Source organism: Polypterus senegalus, chromosome 14 (assembly GCF_016835505.1).
Source record: "Polypterus senegalus isolate Bchr_013 chromosome 14, ASM1683550v1, whole genome shotgun sequence".
In the NCBI taxonomy this organism is placed as follows: Eukaryota; Metazoa; Chordata; class Cladistia; order Polypteriformes; family Polypteridae; genus Polypterus; species Polypterus senegalus.
This window is the reverse complement of record NC_053167.1, coordinates 12,108,737-12,127,258: the sequence shown is the minus strand read 5'-3', so window position 1 is coordinate 12,127,258 and position 18,522 is coordinate 12,108,737. Positions and strand designations below refer to the sequence as shown.

General features: G+C 38.3%; 1 protein-coding gene across 1 annotated transcript in view; it reads left to right on the top strand.

Moving 5' to 3' along the window:
- LOC120514980 (thyrotropin-releasing hormone receptor-like) overlaps nucleotides 1–18,522 on the top strand; it is an 86,004-nt gene that overhangs the window by 27,061 nt on the left and 40,421 nt on the right. The window lies entirely within an intron of this gene.

Sequence of the window (18,522 nt, the reverse complement as noted above, 5' to 3'; positions counted from 1 at the left end):
TTAAAAACAATATCTGGACAGTGTTCCAGGCCTTTGCAGAGTGAAAACAAAGACTCCACTCACACACTTGTCAATTTAACATCTCCAGTCCACCTAACCCACATGTCTTTGGACTGTAGGAAGAAACTGGCGCACCCGTAGGAAACCCACTCTGACACAGCGAGAGCCTGCAAACTTCACACAGGGAGGACCCTGGATATGAACCCCAGCAGCAGCACCATTGTGCCTCCATCTCTCCCTGTATTATAATATTGCATGTTATTTATTATTAACATTTGCAGAAATAGGCAGTGTACTTGAGAGTTTCAATATTTCTTGAGATCCGACTCCTTTGGTGGCTGCAATCACTCTGAACATCGGCTTCCTGTCTTTTTTGTGGCTATATAGGTAGGCTAGTGGAAAAGGCAGAGTCAGGGTCATTCTCCTGGGAATAGCAACATTGGTCTTCCAGTTGGTGTTCGTCTGTTTGGTGGAAACAGATGATTGTTTTTTGCTGTGTCACACCCCTAACAACGCTATTACCATAGCTGGAACCCGTCAGACACCCCAAACAGTTCAATAGTTGGTACCAAGACTAGATAGGGTATCAGTTCTGCTCACTCACTTTCGGCCCGTTAGAAACTTGCAAGGCTTTGGGGATACAGAAGGAAAGCACATGAAGAGAACATGTAACGCACCACACAGAAAACAACTAAGGAGCTGATTTAAACACTGAATTTGTGCGAAGCAGCATTTATTCCTATGATAGGTTACAATGCTAGCCCTCCATATGTAACTTAACAACCTTTGTCTCATTTAGTGTATATTTATTCAGTGCAGCTCAAACACTGTTCATCAAGGGACCCAATGTTGTATTACCGTTCTCATGTTTTATTTATAATACAATTTACTGATTGGCGGCCAGCACTACCCTGCTTTAACAGCTCCAAAGTCCTTTGTTCACTTCATGCCCTGGTCATTATTTTTCCACCATGACTGTGTGAGATTTCACCAGGCACTTACATCCAGGCTGTGCTTATGTTAGGTTAATAGGTAGGTTTATTCTGGCTTGGTATGAATGAGACTGTCATCCGTTAACTGGTGGCCAAAGCTGACTCAAGCTTGTACCAAATACTCCTGGGATAAACTCCACAACTCTATAATCAGAGAATTTCAAAAATGAATGGACATTTAAGAAAATTCTAATGAATGTCTTTTATTAGTGTGCCAAGCAGGTGCTATTACACAGACACACAATTCCTATTTCAAGTAGTTTCATTTTGTAAAGTGAAGCTGAACACTAACGTTGGTGTGAATAAACCCACTTGTGCTCCAATACCTAACACGAGCTGCTGAATGGTTTAGACTATAGAGAAACTCTCATGGATCAATAGATAAAATAAGTAATACAATTAAAAATGATATTACATGAAGAAATATGTCAAAGTAGTTTATTGCTGTGCAAAAGCATTTGGACCCGATGCCAGAATTAAAACCCTGCGTCTCCCTGTTGAGCAAATGAAACGAAATAAATAGCAGGAGCAGATGTTCTGCAGCACTGACAACGAAAAGAAAGCCTAATTAGACTCAAGTCGAGGAAAAAAAATCCCCACATGAAAAAAAAAATTACAATGTCACTGCTTTGCCGTGTATTTCTATTTAGGATAACAAATGGTTTGACAAGCAATTTTTACTTTAGCTTGGCTCTTTAGGACATCTCTTGTGTTATGTAAATGAGCAAAGCGCTATCTGAATGAAATTGGCGTTGTTCGTGTTGAACCCTCTGCTATTATCTTATCATGTTTATCTCAAAATCAATGTTCTCCTGGGGCCACAACTTCTTATCTGAGGTTAGCTGAGGAGTCTTGGTGCCACCTGCAATTAGTCTTCACAGGTCAAAGATGGTAACGGCACAAAGGGGGATTCATTTGACATATAATGAAGTCACATAACTAAGAGGGAGTTCCAGAGACACTTCGGGGTCTGGGAATTCAAGGCTGCTTCCATATCTGAGGAAGTAACGATTATAAGCAAAATAGCACATGAAGAGTATAGTTGCTTTTCTGTTTTACAGGTCAGTTTAGCCCACTAGAGGTGTTACAAAGTAGGTGCTAAGCAGTAACTTAACTTATGTAGAGGTGAGTGAGAATTCAGAGGTAGTCCCAAAATAGTTGGGTTGGCAAAAAAAAAAAATAACAGGGGCACGATGGCACTTCTCAAATGGAAAACAGCTAATAGTGCCCTCTAACTTCATGTTCTGTTAGGATCAGGCTTTGGAGGAGTTCTGAACAGTCAGGTCCAGTTGTGCTGCCATCTCTTTTTATATCACCTGGACTGGAAGGAGTAATGTTTCTTTGGCTCTGTTTCCCTCAAGGAGCAGATTCTTGGTGCTGTAAGGGAAAAAAGAGACAAGATCATTATATCAAAGAGTCCTTAAGGTGCTTTAGAGGATTGTAGATGTTCATCCTTGTTTTGGGAGACACCTTTGTCCACAGTTCATATAAATTGCCATCCACTGGTAGGTCAGGAGCTATGGCTCATTTCCAGAGCCTAGTAGATGTCTCATCTGCTGCTGTGTAATTTAACTGATTGGCTTTCGTTTGGCATTTGGCTTTATTTCAAAATAAAATCATTCAATTTGGACTGACTCATGGCTGGTAACTCTTCTTGTGAGTACTGAATTGTGTAAATTTTAGTTAGGGACAACTCCCCCACTCATTATAGGGTGGTATCACATATCTTAGACAAGCCTGGAAAGAGACCCTTTGGAGAACATGTGTGACACTTAATAATTAATTGCACATTATAATCTTCAGCTTTTTCATTTTAATCATTTTTGTTTTCATTTAATCATTTTTTTTACAACAACAACAACATTTATTTATATAGCACATTTTCATACAAACAGTAGCTCAAAGTGGTTTACATAATACAGAATAGAAAAATAAAAGACACAATAAGAAAACAAAATAAATCAACATTAATTAACATCGAATAAGAGTAAGGTCCAATGGCCAGGGGGGACAGAAAAAAAAAAACTCCAGACGGCTGGAGAAAAAATAAAATCTGTAGGGATTCCAGACCATGATACCGCCCAGTCCCCTCTGGGCATTCTACCTAACATAAATGATACAGTCCTCTTTGGATTTAGGGTTCTCACGGAAGGACTTGATGATGATGGTCATGTAGACTTCTGCCTTTTAATCCATTCATCATTGTTGGAGCATCATGAAGCTTTGAGTAGGTGGAGGTGGCACAGGCCACCACCACAAATAAACCGGAAAAAGAAATAGAAAAAGAGAGTAGCTCTTGAGAGAGCTCAATTTAATTTGTTAGGAAAATAATGTTTTTTGTGTTATGTGAACTTGTGTTTGCAAAAGCCCTTTTCCATCTAAGGTTCTAGCTCTATTGGCCCTACATTGTTCTTGGTTTATCGCTGGGATCGTGAGCATGTGCAACTTGAACTTAACAGTTTAGCAATGGGGCTTGAAGGCTTGAGTCACTTATCATTAGAACATAAGAACACTCTAGACAAGGACAGGCCATTCAGCCCAACAAAGCTCGCCAGTCCTATCCACTTTATTCTTCTAAAAAACATCAAGTCGAGTTTTGAAAGTCCTTAAAATCTTATTGTCTGCTACACTACTTGGTAGCTTATTCTAGGTGTCTGTGGTTCTCTGTGTAATGAAAAACATCCTAATGTTTGTGAAACATTTACCCTTAACAAGTTTCCAACTCTGTCCCCATGATCTTGATGAACTCATTTTAAAATAACAATCTCGATCCACTGTACTAATTTCCTTCATAAATTTAAACACTTCTATCATGTCACCTCTTAATCTTCTTTTGCTTAAACTGAAAAAGCTCAGCTCTTTTAATCTTTCTTCATAATTCATCCTCTTCAACCCTGGAATCAGCCTAGTCGCTCTTCTCTGGACCTTTTTTAGCGCTGCTATGTCCTTTTTGTTGCCTGGAGACCAAAACTACATACATTAATCCAGATGAGGCCTCACCAGTGCATTATAAAGCTTGAGCAGAACCTCCTTGGACTTGTACTCCACACATCAGGACACTATGTAACCTAAAATTCTGTTAGCCTTCTTAATAGCTTCTGAACACTGTCTGAAAGTCGATAGCTTAGAGTCCACTGCGACTCCTAAATCCTTCCCATAAGGTGTACTCTCGATTTTCCGACCGCCCATTGTGTATTCAAACCTAATATTTTTACTTCCTATGTGTAATGCTTTACATTTACTGACATTAAATTTCATCTGCCACAAATCTGCCCAAGCCTGTATGCTATCCAAATCCTTCTGTAATGATATAATGGATTCCAAATTATCTGCCCATCCACCTATCTTGGAATCATCTGCAAACTTCACCAGCTTGTTACTTATATTCCTATCTAAATCATTTATATATATTAAAAATAGCAGCAGTCTTAGCAATGACCCCTGCACAACACCACTCTTAACATCAGCCAGCCAGTTCTGATTGTTCCTGAGCCAATTCTGCACCCACCTAAAAATGTCACCCTGATCACCCACATCTTTTAGTTTGATTCCCAACCTCTAATAAGACACTTATTCAAATGTTTTCTGAAAGTCAAGATAAATAATATCATATGCTCCACTTTGATCATTAATAATTCCTTCCATCAATTTTCCTGTGATGCATGTTAAGCTTACTGGCCTATAGTTGTGTGGATCTGCCCAGTCAACCCAGTGCACAGGTGACTTCCTAAAAATGTGCGTCAAGGGTTTATATATGTACTCGGTAGCCTCCCTAAGAACTTGAGGGTAAATATTATCTGGTCCTGGTGATTTGTTTGATTTCAGCCTATTTAATCTGAGCATTACATCTCCCTCTACAATTTCCAAATCCCTCAGTACCTCCTTAGTAATCCTGTTTACCGCTGGGAGGTTATCAACTTCCTCATTTTTGAAAATGCAAGTTTATGTTCAGCATCAAGAAAAGGATAGATAGCCACAGTAGCGTGAAAAAGGAAAACAGATCAACATCAGCAATGCATTGAGCACAAGACATTATGCTGATTAGAATGGTGCAGAATGGCATTTTGATTTTCTGAAAATGATGCTAATTTGAAAAAAGCCATCAAAACCTTATATGTTCTCTTTTCACTTTGTCAAAAAGAAGCCAGCAGTATAATGCTTTTGTTTCAAAGAATTGAAGACTCCTGGCGTCTCACTTATAAAACATTGCATGGGTTTCAGCATGAAAATTTGTATATGTCAAAAATTATGGAAATGAGTATTGTATATTCTCACGTATAAGTCTTGAACACCAAAAAATCAATCATAATATTAGACCCTGACTTATACGCCCATTTAAATTTTATTTTTTTTTACATCTTCTTGGCTCTTCCAATCTCACATCAGTTTCTCAGATGCATTGAATTTTGTTGTAGCAGTGCAGTTACCGATTTCTTTCTCTACTTCAATGGCATTTAATTTAAAACCAGCTTCAAATTTTCTTCTGACGAACACTTCATCGTAGATAGGCACAATAGAGAGAGAGAGAGGTTAGGAGCACACGCAGATACAGCGCATTGCCGCACCCACATAGAAAAAAAAGGCAGTGTGCTCTGTGGTTACTCTCTCAGGTGGGTGTTAGCATATCATAATCCCTTGTACCAATAGCATGTGTTTTCCTCATTCGACTTATACGGCCGACATTATAAAATACCAGAAATTATACGATAAAATTAAGTCTCAGCTTATCCGCAGGAGAACCTATCCGCGAGTATATATGATATTCAAAAAAATATTCTGATTTATAAAACCTGGTGTATGCACATGTGTATACACAATCATCTTAAAAAGTGTGCATGTAAATGCATCTCGAATGCCAACCACTTTCTACTCTGAAACAACAACATATGGAGTATGCTAATTAGCCTCATATGGAATCACAATGCTGCAGACCTTCATTGACTGGTAGAGCAGTCTCCCACCTGACACATCCGGACAATGCCACCTACATTTGAGGAGCGGAGTCCTATGGTGTGCTTCTCAACTGAGCATTCCATGAGAGCTTCTGTTTCTATGCTCTTGGGGTTGGGAAAAGATGTAAGGCACCAAGTGTTTAGTCACTATCACCTCACAGGTGTAATGACATGATTGCTGTTGCAATGAATACCACAGGCCGTATTGAGGGTTCAGCAAGTTACCTAACCAACAAACCAGCCATCACATACAGCATTATCAACAAATTGTTTGCTAACTCTACATTGCCCCAAAATAAATAAATCATAGGTTAACTTGTGCATTAATGAAATATCACTGCTTATGGTTAACAAAAACAACTTCTTTCTCACTAGGTGCCCTTATTGTAATATGAGTAAGGTTAATTGTGCAAATTACAATAGGAAAACCAAACCAAAAGTTGCAAATTGCCCTTTTATATTGGACTGTACACCCAGACCATACATGAAATGTAATGAAGCACAATATCAGTTGTTTAATGACTTCCTGTACAGCACGCATTAAAAACTTTGCTTAGATATTCCTGACCTGTTGGCCAGGTTCTCTGATAAATGAGAATAAGTAGCCAATATAAACTGATCAAAACACATAACATTTCTTCAGTGTAAACTTAGATGCATTTTCCTGAATTTGTTCCTCAATTTTTTCATAGGCTGCCCTAAAGCGATTATTTACACATACCTCCAGATCTTTAATATCCTGCCGCAGCTTCTCGTTTGTCTTGAGCATATCATTTCTTTCTTTCTTTATATCTTTCTTAAGCTTCTTTATCTCTTGAGTGATGGCCATTGCATTGATTATTACCTTCAGTTCGGACAGATCGTCCTTTGTGCTCTGAAAGTGAAGTAACAAGCCTGGTTACAGCTGATGCTCCCTGCTTGTGAGGAATAGATGAAAATGCGGAAGGCAAGGCCATTTCCAGTTTCAATGGATCTTCTGGAACTGACGAGTTATTGTGGCCTGACTCATTTGCACATTCACTCCCACTTTCACCCTCAACTGGAGACAATGAATGGCCCAGTGGTCCCAGGAGATCTGTGCTTTCACCTGTCTGCTCCAGATCAGTCTCTGTAAGGCCGTACCTTGAGGTTGGACTTGGACTTGATGCCTGTCTAGCCTTGGGTGTAGCTTTCGTTTTCTCTTCCGTTTCTTTCTGAGCTCCTTTCTTACCACTCATGTTTATATACAGTATGTTTGCCAATACTGTAATAGAACCTCCTCAAGTTGGGTAAATACAGGATACCTCGGGATGATAAAAATAAGAGAAAAATGAACACAGCTGCTAACGGAGATCCCCCCATCACCAATAATGGATGAGATCAATTATAATCTGAATGTATATGAAAATATTCTTATTTGAAGGCAAACGCGGACATTCAGTTGTAAAAGATTGGTTGTATTGCCCTACATTAATTTCGGCATCATATTACTCCAGATATGTTATGCTGCAATACTTCTGTATTTTGCTTGTGTTTTCCATAATAATTCCACAATCAGAATTTTCATATTTCTGAAGTAATAGTCTGTACTGTCATTTATAACACAGACAGATTTTTCTACTGCACTATTCTGATTTTTGGTTAATGGGTGCATTAACAATAAATTTTAAACACATCTCCGCTACCCTAAAAACATTGTTTTGTTCCTGATCCTCCTGTCCTGTTTCACTCTGGACCATAAGATCCCTGATTTGCTGTTGTTCTATATGTTATTAAAACCATTAAGCATTCATCATAGAAAAAATTAGATAGTTTCCATTTTTAATTAAAAATATTGGGAAAAAAACTGTCATAGCTCTGATGTTCCTTTTATAAGTGTAATGGTTTTATAATCAACACTTTAAAAAGCATTTTCACTATCAGGAAAGCATACTGAGCACAGCCAAGGAATAAGGGGTGTGCAGTTAGGTGACATCAGGATTAAATCTCAGCTTTTTGCAAATGTTGTGATCCTTCTGGTTTCATTGGGAAGAAGAGAGAGGAGGAACAACAGGCAGATCAGAACAGTGTCCACAGTTTGCAGTACTGGTCAGTTGTGGTAAAGAGGGAGCTGAGCCAAAATATGAAGCTCTCAATTTACCAGTCAATCAACGTTCCTGACTGAAAGAACTAGATAGATAGATAGATAGATAGATAGATAGATAGATAGATAGATAGATAGATAGATAGATAGATAGATAGATAGATAGATACTTTACATTTATTTTTACCCAAGGGGAAGTAAGCAACCAGTTCTTTGGTTGTGCTGATATTAAGATGCAGACAATTCTTTCAGCACCAAGAAACAAAGTTCTTCACCTGGATCCTGTACTCTGTCTCATCCCCCTTATTGTTACACCCTATAACTTCACAATTTCTGCAAGTGACATGACCTGGTGTTATATTTATAGTCTGAGGTGTACAGAGTGAAGGCAAAAGGAGACAGGACTGTTCCTTGAGATTCTCCTGTGTTACTCACATCCAAATCAGAAACACGGTCGTTGAGTCTCACAAACTGCGGTCAGCCCGACAGGTAGTCCATTAACCAGGACACCATAGACTCATTCACAGGTATATCCCCTTACTGGGGATACAAGTGGCACAAATGAGTTTTTCCTTTACAGGGTGTCTGGGCTCAACCTTAGAGATAGGATGAGGAGTGCAAACAATCAGGGAGAGCTCAAAGTGGAGCTTTTGCTTCATCACATTGTCAGAAGCCAGTTCAGGTGCCTCCTGGTCACCTTCCTCAAGAGGCATTTTAGGCATGTTTAACCAGGAGGAGACCTCAATGCAGACCCAGGGCATAATGAAGAAAGTAGTTTGGAAAAGGGATGCCTAGACATCATTGCTTATACTGCCGCACTTGTGAGCCAGATGTGGATAAGTGGAAGAAAATGGATGGATGGATGGTATCCCATACATATGGTGACCATTCAAACGTATTCTTGTAAGTAATGGTCACCCACTGATGGCTATTTTATTTGTCCCAGAAATTTAAAAATACAATAGTCATGTTCTTCTAATGGTAGAATGCAGTGTGGAGTGTAAGCCTTCAGAAAAGTATAATTTGTGCATAAGCTGTGAGTGGTTAGCAGGTTTGGATTTTGAAGCTACATTTAAATCTATTTGTACTTGAAAGCCACTGTAAGACATTGGGGTGAAACTGTCGCATTTGTGCTCATTTTGGTTAAATTGTGCATTGGTTTATTTTTAAATAACTTGTGTTTCACACTTGTGTTTCCACAACAATCCAGCATCTCAATTTCATTTGGTTCCTGCTCATTGTGTTACATTAACATAAGCTTGAAAGTCAAATAGTTAAATTGTCGAAAGGTACACTGCTGTGATAATCAATTCTGATCAATGCAAGTTAGTGAATTAGCCTATTTGTGGCTTGCATGCTAAGAAAGAATCTTAGTTAGGCAATATTTCCACACTGAAGAGTGCAATTCTTTAATAAGGAGTTCATGTGATGTTATGTTACTTTAAAAATGGCACCTGTCTGACATTAAACTATTTGTATGCAATGTGGCCCTGGCTAAGAAAAAGAACAAGAAAAAAGAAAAAAAGTTTTGGAAGTAGTACTGAGTATTGAGTAAGCTTATGAGGAACTTAATAACAGAGTTAAAGCAGTGCAACCCAATTCTGAGTAAGATTTAAAACTTGGTATCTATGAATTTGTGGTTGATATGTTTGTTTTTTGAAATTTGTCCCACTAAAAGATGTTTTGTTAATTTAAGGACTGACAGCTTTCATTCATCCACTTTTATATCTTTATGTAGCTTAAATGAGGGATAACAAAGCAAATTGTATTATTAAGGTTGGCAGCACTTTGGTTAGCACCACTGCTTCTTGGATCCAGTGTCCTAAATTCAAATTCCATGACCACTTGCTGTCTGCATTTAGTCTGCATGTTTTCCCATGTCTATGTGAGGTCTTCCCTGTGTGCTCATTTTTTCTCCCAAAGAACTGTTGGAAAAGTGGCAAGTTAAATTGGCTCAATGCGGGTGAGTGGTCCATATAATAAACTGACATCCTGTCCAGGGACTGTTCCATCTCACAACTGTCAATTGGATTAAGCAAGTTTTAATAAAGCTATTATATATTTTGTTATGTTATGTTATGTTATGTTACATAGTGGTTAGGTTTTTCATATAAACAGAGCTTGGTTTTATCAACATAACAATGAAAATTAATGCATTTCTTTGCATGATTTTATATTCAGCTATACACCAAAAATAGTAGCAGGGTTAAAACTGCATTCTGCACACCTCCATATGTAATGAAATAAAGATTAAGCATTACTGGCTAATTTATGCACATTAATCTGCACATGATGGAAGCAATCAAACAAATAGAATAGAAAATCTCAGATCTGTTAACCAATCATATTAAAAGTAGCAGTTAAGTCGAAAGATACAGTAGTTGTGGCATTTTGCAGTGGCAGATATGCACACCTTCACCTGCTCCAGAAATTTCACATCCAGAGTCAGAACTTAACACCGTCTCCTGAAGACTCCAGGATTGGTTAGGAAAGCATCAAAGCACAGTTGATCTTATCAGTAAAATAAAACATACCTCCTGAAACACCAAACTTAAACCTATTCTTAAAGGACATACAATTATAAAAATTCCACATATCACAAATAAAGAACAGCAAAAGATCATTGAAACAAGTGCGCTTTGTGCAGTCATTAAATTTGTTCATTTCTCTTCTAATTTATTTTAATAGCTGAATATTTGTAATCCCAATTCCAGGCAGCAACATATATAAATTAATCATTAACCTTCAGGTACTGAGCTCTTGAACTGATAACAGCAATTTTATATTTCTGTTTTCTCTTAGCGTGAAGTCTTCTGTTTGGTTTCTTTTTCTCTCCCCTGTATTTTCATAGATATTTTACATATTCATCTAATACATGAGCAGAAATTGAAAACTGTAACAATGAATGTTTAAAGTTTTGGAGCCTTTTCAGTGGTACACATTTTTTTACTGAGTTGTCCCCCAGATGTATGTTCTCGTTTTAGAATTCCATCTGGTCCTGCAAAACTAGCATTTGTGAGACTTGAGTCCTGTTTTCTGTAAATGGTATTGTTCTTAAGAACATTTTAAGTTTACCATTGAAGCAGTTATACAACAGACAATTCTGATTGTGATGGTTCCCACACACCTCAGCAGATATGATGGGTGCAGGCCTATATTTGGTAGTTCTTTCAGACTTTGTGTGCAACTGCTGAACAGTTTGCACATCCACATTTCTGTTTAAGGGTATGTGACAAATGTGTCCATTGCATCACTTTGAAATTCAATGCCAACAAGTTCATGTGAACATGGAAATTTGGAGGTGTCTGGACAACAGCTCAACACATGAGCACAGTATCTGGATTGACTTAAAAATGATGTCATTTTGTTTATGCATTTGTAGAAAGTATAAGTTGACCTTGACATTGCAAGATGCTAAGAAATTAATCCACACTTTTGTTTTCAGTCGACTAGATTACTGTAACGCTCTCCTTTCAGGACTACCCAAAAAAAGACATCAATTGATTGCAACAAGTACAGAATGCATTTGCTAGAATCATAACTAGGAAAAGAAAATCAAAACACATCTCTCCAGTTTTGATGTCACTACATTGATTACCTGTGTCATTTAGTATTGACTTTAAAATCCTGCTTATAGTTTACAAAGCCTTAAATAATCTCACTCCATCTTATATTTATAAGAATATAAGTAACAAGCTGGTTAAGTTTGAAGATGATACCAAGGTAGGTGGAGCAGCAAATAATTTGAAATCTGTTATATCATTACAGAAGGATTGGGATAGCATACAGGCTTGAGCAGATTTGTGGCAGATGAAATTTAATGTCAGTAAATGTAAAGTATTACACATAGGAAGTAAAAAAAATAGGTTTGAATACACAATGGGCGGTCGGAAAATCGAGAGTACACCTTATGAGGATTTAGAAATCATAGTGGACTCTAAGCTATCGACTTCCCAAGAGTATTCAGAAGCCATTAAGAAGGCTAACAGAATGTTAGGTTATGTAGCACGATGTGTAGAGTACAAGTCCAAGGAAGTTATGCTCAACCTTTATAATGCACTGGTGAGGCCTTACCTGGAGTACTGTATGCAGTTTTGGTCTCCAGGCTACAAAAAGGACACAGCAGCGCTAGAAAAGGTCCAGAGAAGAGCGACTAGGCTGATTGCAGCGCTACAGGGGTTGAATTATGAGGAAAGATTAAAAGAGCTGAGCCTATACAGCTTAAGCAAAAGAAGATTAAGAGGTGACATGATTGAAGTGTTTAAAATTATGAAGGGAATTAGTACAGTGGATCAAGACTTATTTTAAAATGAGTTCATCAAGAACACGGGGACACAGTTGGAAATTTGTTAAATGCAAATTTTGCATAAACATTAGGAAGTTTTTCTTTACACAAAGAATGATAGACACTTGGAATAAGCTACCAGGTAGTGTGGTGGACAGTAAGACTTTAGTGACTTTCAAAACTCGACTTGATGTTTTTTTGGAAGAAATAAGTGGATAGGACTAGAGAGCTTTGTTGGGCTGAATGGCCTGTTCTTGTCTAGGTTGTTCTATTGTTCTAATGTTCTAACCCCCCTTAACCCCATAACCTGGACAGTGGATTAGATATATAATTTTATCATTTTTACCTTTTTGTCAGTTTGTAATGTCGTTGAATGTCAGGGTGAGACAATAGTGACCTTTTTTTTTATAAGATAGAACAAAGCTTTAGTCACCTGAGTTGGATTGCCTGCCTGGTCATTATTTATGATCAGTCTTTTCTAGTTTATTTTGGCTTCCCACAGATTTCCTCCTCTAGCTCAAAACTAGTAAAAGGTCTATGTTAATAAAGGGAGAAGAGAGAGGCAGGGAGCATGTGCTGATAGCACATTGCCGCACCCAACATACAATGAGCAACCTGGAGTGCAGTGGATGACACCTCAGAATCACACTGGAACAGTGTGAGTTTTTTACTGTGGCTGGAGTGCCAATCCTGCCACCAACCCCCAAATTTCCCTGTAAATTGGAGGACCTACTTGTTGGGCTGGATGCAGACTTACATCATACCCTGGATGGAGCAATTGCAGGTTTAAGGCCTTGCTCAAGGGCCCAACAGAGTAGAGTCACTTCTGGTGTTTATGGAGTTCGAACCGGCAACCTTCCGATCACCGGTGTAGATGCCTAGTCTCAAAGCCACCATTCCATATTATTTTTAGTTAAAAATGTTAATAATATTAATAAATGCAAGACTGAAACCCATCCCAGCCTGAAACTTTCACAAAAGGAGCAATTTATCCCTTTCAAATGTTTTCACCATGTCTTTTAAAAAATTAGCAGAGGAAGGGCAGGAGCAATTTACAGGACATGCAAGAAGAGGCGTTCATAGGGCTTAATTGGGACAGTTTGGGCTGAACAAATGAACAAGTTTAGAAATTACAGTTGGCAAGTGCCTTTGCCTGCAGCTTCAATAGCAGGCACCAAGTGGAGTCTTTACTGTTTTCGAACAATGAAATAAGAAAACAAATGTAATTAGGCATGAAGATGAGATGTAAAACTAGTAGAACTAAGCGTATGGAAGAGTAAAGCTAGAAGCACTTCCAGAAAGCCAAAAAGTGTTCAGAGGGCAAACCATCGGGACACAGAGATTTTCCAAAGTTAATAGAGTCCAGAGCAATTGACCTCAATAATCATGAGACGAACATCCAGAACAGACATCAAAAGCTCTCAAAGGGATAAGGATTTGAGAAAGGAGTCAACATACGAGAAAGCAAAGATGAAAGATTTAGAAAAGAGATCAGAGAAGAACAGTTATTATTTCTGTTTGATTAGTAAAATGCTTAAATTGCTTATATTGGTAATATGCTACATGTAATATGCTGGTGGGATTGTGTCTCTGCTATTTTGAAACTAAAAGGGTGGTTTTGGAAATGGATTGTTGGATGGTTGTACTTTAAGTCTTAATGGCAGGATATTACCTTCTTGAGTGCCTCAAAAACTCTTAGTGTAAAACATGTTTAAAGATAGGGAAAAGTTTAAGGTAAACATCGACCAAAATGATTGGATTTTATCCAGAAAAACATCTACATCTTCTCTTATTAAACATTTCCAATGATTCAGCACAGAAAGTAAACTTTTCATTCCCTTAGCAAGGCACATTAGAAGATTAATAATGGAGTGCTACTCATGTGTCAATTTTTCCCAATTGATCATTTTAGCTGTTTAAATGACTTTAGATAACATTTGTCTAGATGTTTTTGAAACTCCAGGTTATGGTTGCTTCAATTTTATGCTTAAAATTTTAGGTTATGCCCAACCAAGCAACCACACTTCCATGTAGATATATCTATCAAATATTACCTGGAATAAGTGTGGGCAGAACACGGACATAGTTGTTAGGGCTGAGTGCCAGTCTGAACCTGGTCATTATCACCATGTTAGGTGTAGCTCTGCTCTGGGTACTCCTGCTAGTTTTGGTCATCTCAAAAATACACATGCACGGCTAACTGGGGGCTTTGTATTGAGCTTGTGTGCCTGTGTGTATACTTTTATGACCTGCTACCTCTTCTAGACCAGGCTCCTGCATGCCAGCTGGTACTGTCAATTTCTTTAAGTGGTTTTTGAAATGAAAAGAGAAAGAGTGCCAAGAAGCAGCCTAAATAAATTCATTAATTCCTATTAACTCTGTGTTGGTAAAACAAGATTAAATGGCTCTCAACTTGTGTGAAATGTGCTTTAATAGGTTTAATTGACAATTAACTTATTTTAAAGTAACATCTGGCCTAATCTTCACTTATGCTAACATTTACGATATATTATTCTAATATGGTTTTGGGCACAATGTTTTGATTTAAATTATTTTAAAGCACTGACATTTGTGTGACATTTATGCAGGTTATATTGGTAAAAACATATTTTAAGTAACATCTGACCTTAGCTTTACTTTTTCTTTTTCATTATTCTGGATATTTAAATCTGTTTACTGAAAAGACAAACTATTCAGCTTTTTTCCACATACAGTGCATCCAGAAAGTATTCACAGCGCATCACTTTTTCCACATTTTGTTATATTACAGCCTTATTCCAAAATGGATTAAATTCATTTTTTTCCTCAAAATTCTACACACAACACCCCATAATGATAATGTGAAAAAAGTTTACTTGAGATTTTTACAAATTTATTAAAAATAAAAAAATTTAGAAAGCACATGTACATAAGTATTCACAACCTTTGCCATGAAGCTCAAAATTGAGCTCAGGTGCATCCTGTTTCCCCTGATCATCCTTGAGATGTTTCTGCAGCTTCATTGGAGTCCACCTGTGGTAAATTCAGTTGATTGGACATGATTTGGAAAGGCACACACCTGTCTATATAAGGTCCCACAGTTGACAGCTCCAGAGGTCCTCTGTGGAGAGAGGAGAATCTTCCAGAAGGATAACCATCTCTGCAGAAATCCACCAATCAGGCCTGTATGGTAGAGTGGCCAGACGGAAGCCACTCCTTAGTAAAAGACACATGGCAGCCCGCCTGGAGTTTGCCAAAAGGCACCTAAAGGACTCTCAGACCATGAGAAACAAAATTCTCTGGTCTGATGAGACAAAGATTGAACTCTTTGGTGTGAATGCCAGGCGTCACGTTTGGAGGAAACCAGGCACCGATCATCACCAGGCCAATACCATCCCTACAGTGAAGCATGGTGGTGGCAGCATCATGCTGTGGGGATGTTTTTCAGCGGCAGGAACTGGGAGACTAGTCAGGATAAAGGGAAAGATGACTGCAGCAATGTACAGAGACATCCTGGATGAAAACCTGCTCCAGAGCGCTCTTGACCTCAGACTGGGGCGACGGTTCATCTTTCAGCAGGACAACGACCCTAAGCACACAGCCAAGATACCAAAGGAGTGGCTTCAGGACAACTCTGTGAATGTCCTTGAGTGGCCCAGCCAGAGCCCAGACTTGTATCCGACTGAACATCTCTGGAGAGATCTTAAAATGGCTGTGCACCGACGCTTCCCATCCAACCTGATGGAGCTTGAGAGGTGCTGCAAAGAGGAATGGGCGAAACTGGCCAAGGATAGATGTGCCAAGCTTGTGGCATCATATTCAAAAAGACTTGAGGCTGTAATTGCTGTTAAAGGTGCATTGACAAAGTATTGAGCAAAGGCTGTGAATACTTATGTACATGTGATTTCTCAGTTTTTTTATTTTAATAAATTTGCAAAAACCTCAAGTAAACGTTTTTCACGTTGTCATTATGGGGTGTTGTGTGTAGAATTCTGAGGAAAAAAATGATATTTAATCCATTTTGGAATAAGGCTGTAACATAATAAAAATGTGGAAAAAGTGATGCGCTGTGAATACTTTCCGGATGCACTGTAACTCTGGAGTAGGCCTGGTGTCATCACTCTTTTCTGTTAACATGCTTCTCAGTATCCCAGCTGTCTTCTCCTGATGTCAGCGTATTGTGTAGCTAAAGACTAACCTATTGAAACACACATCATAAAATAAATGGGCTATTAAATTGATTCTTCTTGACACCAGTACTAATCATCATAGTTGTTTGTAGTATAGCAAATTGTTAACTTAAACAGTGAAGCATTCACTTTCTGTTCTTCTGTTACCCAGTCCCAAATTTGAGAGCGCATATCTTTAGTCAGATTTGACAGCCTTGCCATGGAAGGAATTCCTATTCACATACATCTACTTGGCTCACTAAAGAGAACATGTTGATGCACATGTTTGTTGGCAGTCAGCTTAAAACATCAATTAAGCTAACCCAAATGTTGTAGTCTCACCTAATTTACAATATTCAGCACACCTCCATAAATGCATATGGCTATGGATAGGCCTCAGGTAGGAGCTGTCCACCAATTGGGTCATCTATCTGCCCAATGAAATACATTTAATATAAGGAATCAGAAACGTATAAACATTTATTCTGAATTCTGAACTTAATGTCAAATTGCAGTAGATCAAAATTTTCATATTGTAATTTTCAGCGTCTTTTATTCTTGAGCACAGTAAGGTGCTGGTATTTATTCCATGTTTTATGCTCATGTAGCTATAGTTAATCCTTACATTTTGGGAGGCAGGGTTTCATATCTGCTGCACGTGTTCCTCTTTCTTTACTAGGAGGCCTGTTTCTTTGTCCCATTCTCACCTTCTGTCTCCCACTCACACTCTCAATGATTTGCTCACTCCCTCACTTACTCAATGCTGAAGGCAAGAAGGAAAGCAAACATGAAGGAAGTGCCTTGTAACTCTCTTGTGAGCCGCTTGTGGTTTCTTCTAGTTTTGTTTGTTAAAAGGGTTATAAAGTAAAAAGTAATTTAAACAATGGTTTGGAGTAAACTTTCTTTAACTACATTTTTTAGATTTATTTAACTAATTAGGTAACGGCAGTTTTGATTCTACACATTCCTGTGCTCATTTTCTATTAGTGCAAACACTGAGAGGTAAGTAGCATATGTAAGAGAGAGCTATATATTCATCACTGCAAGAATATTCCCCAGGGAAACACAATGCCCAGTCTCTAAAATGCAAGATTTGTTTATTTTAATATGGGGATGAAAGCACATATATGCATAAAATAAAATACTCTTCAGAAAAGATGGGAAGCTGAAAGTAATGGGAAGCACTTGCTAAAGTGCAAGACAAACCTGTGAAACAAAGCTGATCATTTAATACAGTGGTTCTCAACCTGTGGGGCACTGGGGGCCGCGAAGTAACAAAAAGGGGGGCGCCTAGATGTGAGAAAAAGAAAACAAAAATCAAAAATATGAAAAAAACATTTGTTGAAACCAAAACAAATTAACTTAAACTACATTCTGATACTAGAACAATAAATATAGAGTTAGATAAATGTCGAAAAAAGTTAAGTAGGCATAATAAAATATGCATCTACATTTCAAAAAAATTTTAGGGGGGGGGGGCGCGATTAAAACTGTCATAAAAACTCAGGTCGCAAATACTTAAAGGTTGAGAAATGCTGGATTAATAAGCTTTTCATAAATCACTACCCAAAACACAACCCCAATGCCTTTTTCAGTAAGTAGAATGCAGAAGGGCAGGGTGGAATAGGTGAAGAAGAGTGTCAGGAGTAATTTGTGACAGACGGGTATCAGCAAGAGTGAAAGGGAAGGTCTACAGGATGGTAGTGAGACAAGCTATGTTATATGGGTTGGGGATGGTGGCACTGACCAGAAAGAAGGAGACAGAGCTGGAGGTGGCAGAGTTAAAGATGCTAAGATTTGCATTGGGTGTGACGAGGATGGACAGGATTAGAAATGAGGACATTAGAGGGTCAGCTCAAGTTGGACAGTTGGGAGACAAAGTCAGAGAGGCGAGATTGTGTAGGTTTGGACATGTGCAGAGGAAAGATGCTGAGTATATTGGGAGAAGGATGTTAAGGATAGACCTGCCAAGGAAGAGGAAAAGAGGAAGGCCTAAGAGAAGGTTTATGGATGTGGTGAGAGAGGACATGCAGGCAATGGGTGTAACAGAACAAGATGCAGAGGACAGAAACATATGGAAGAA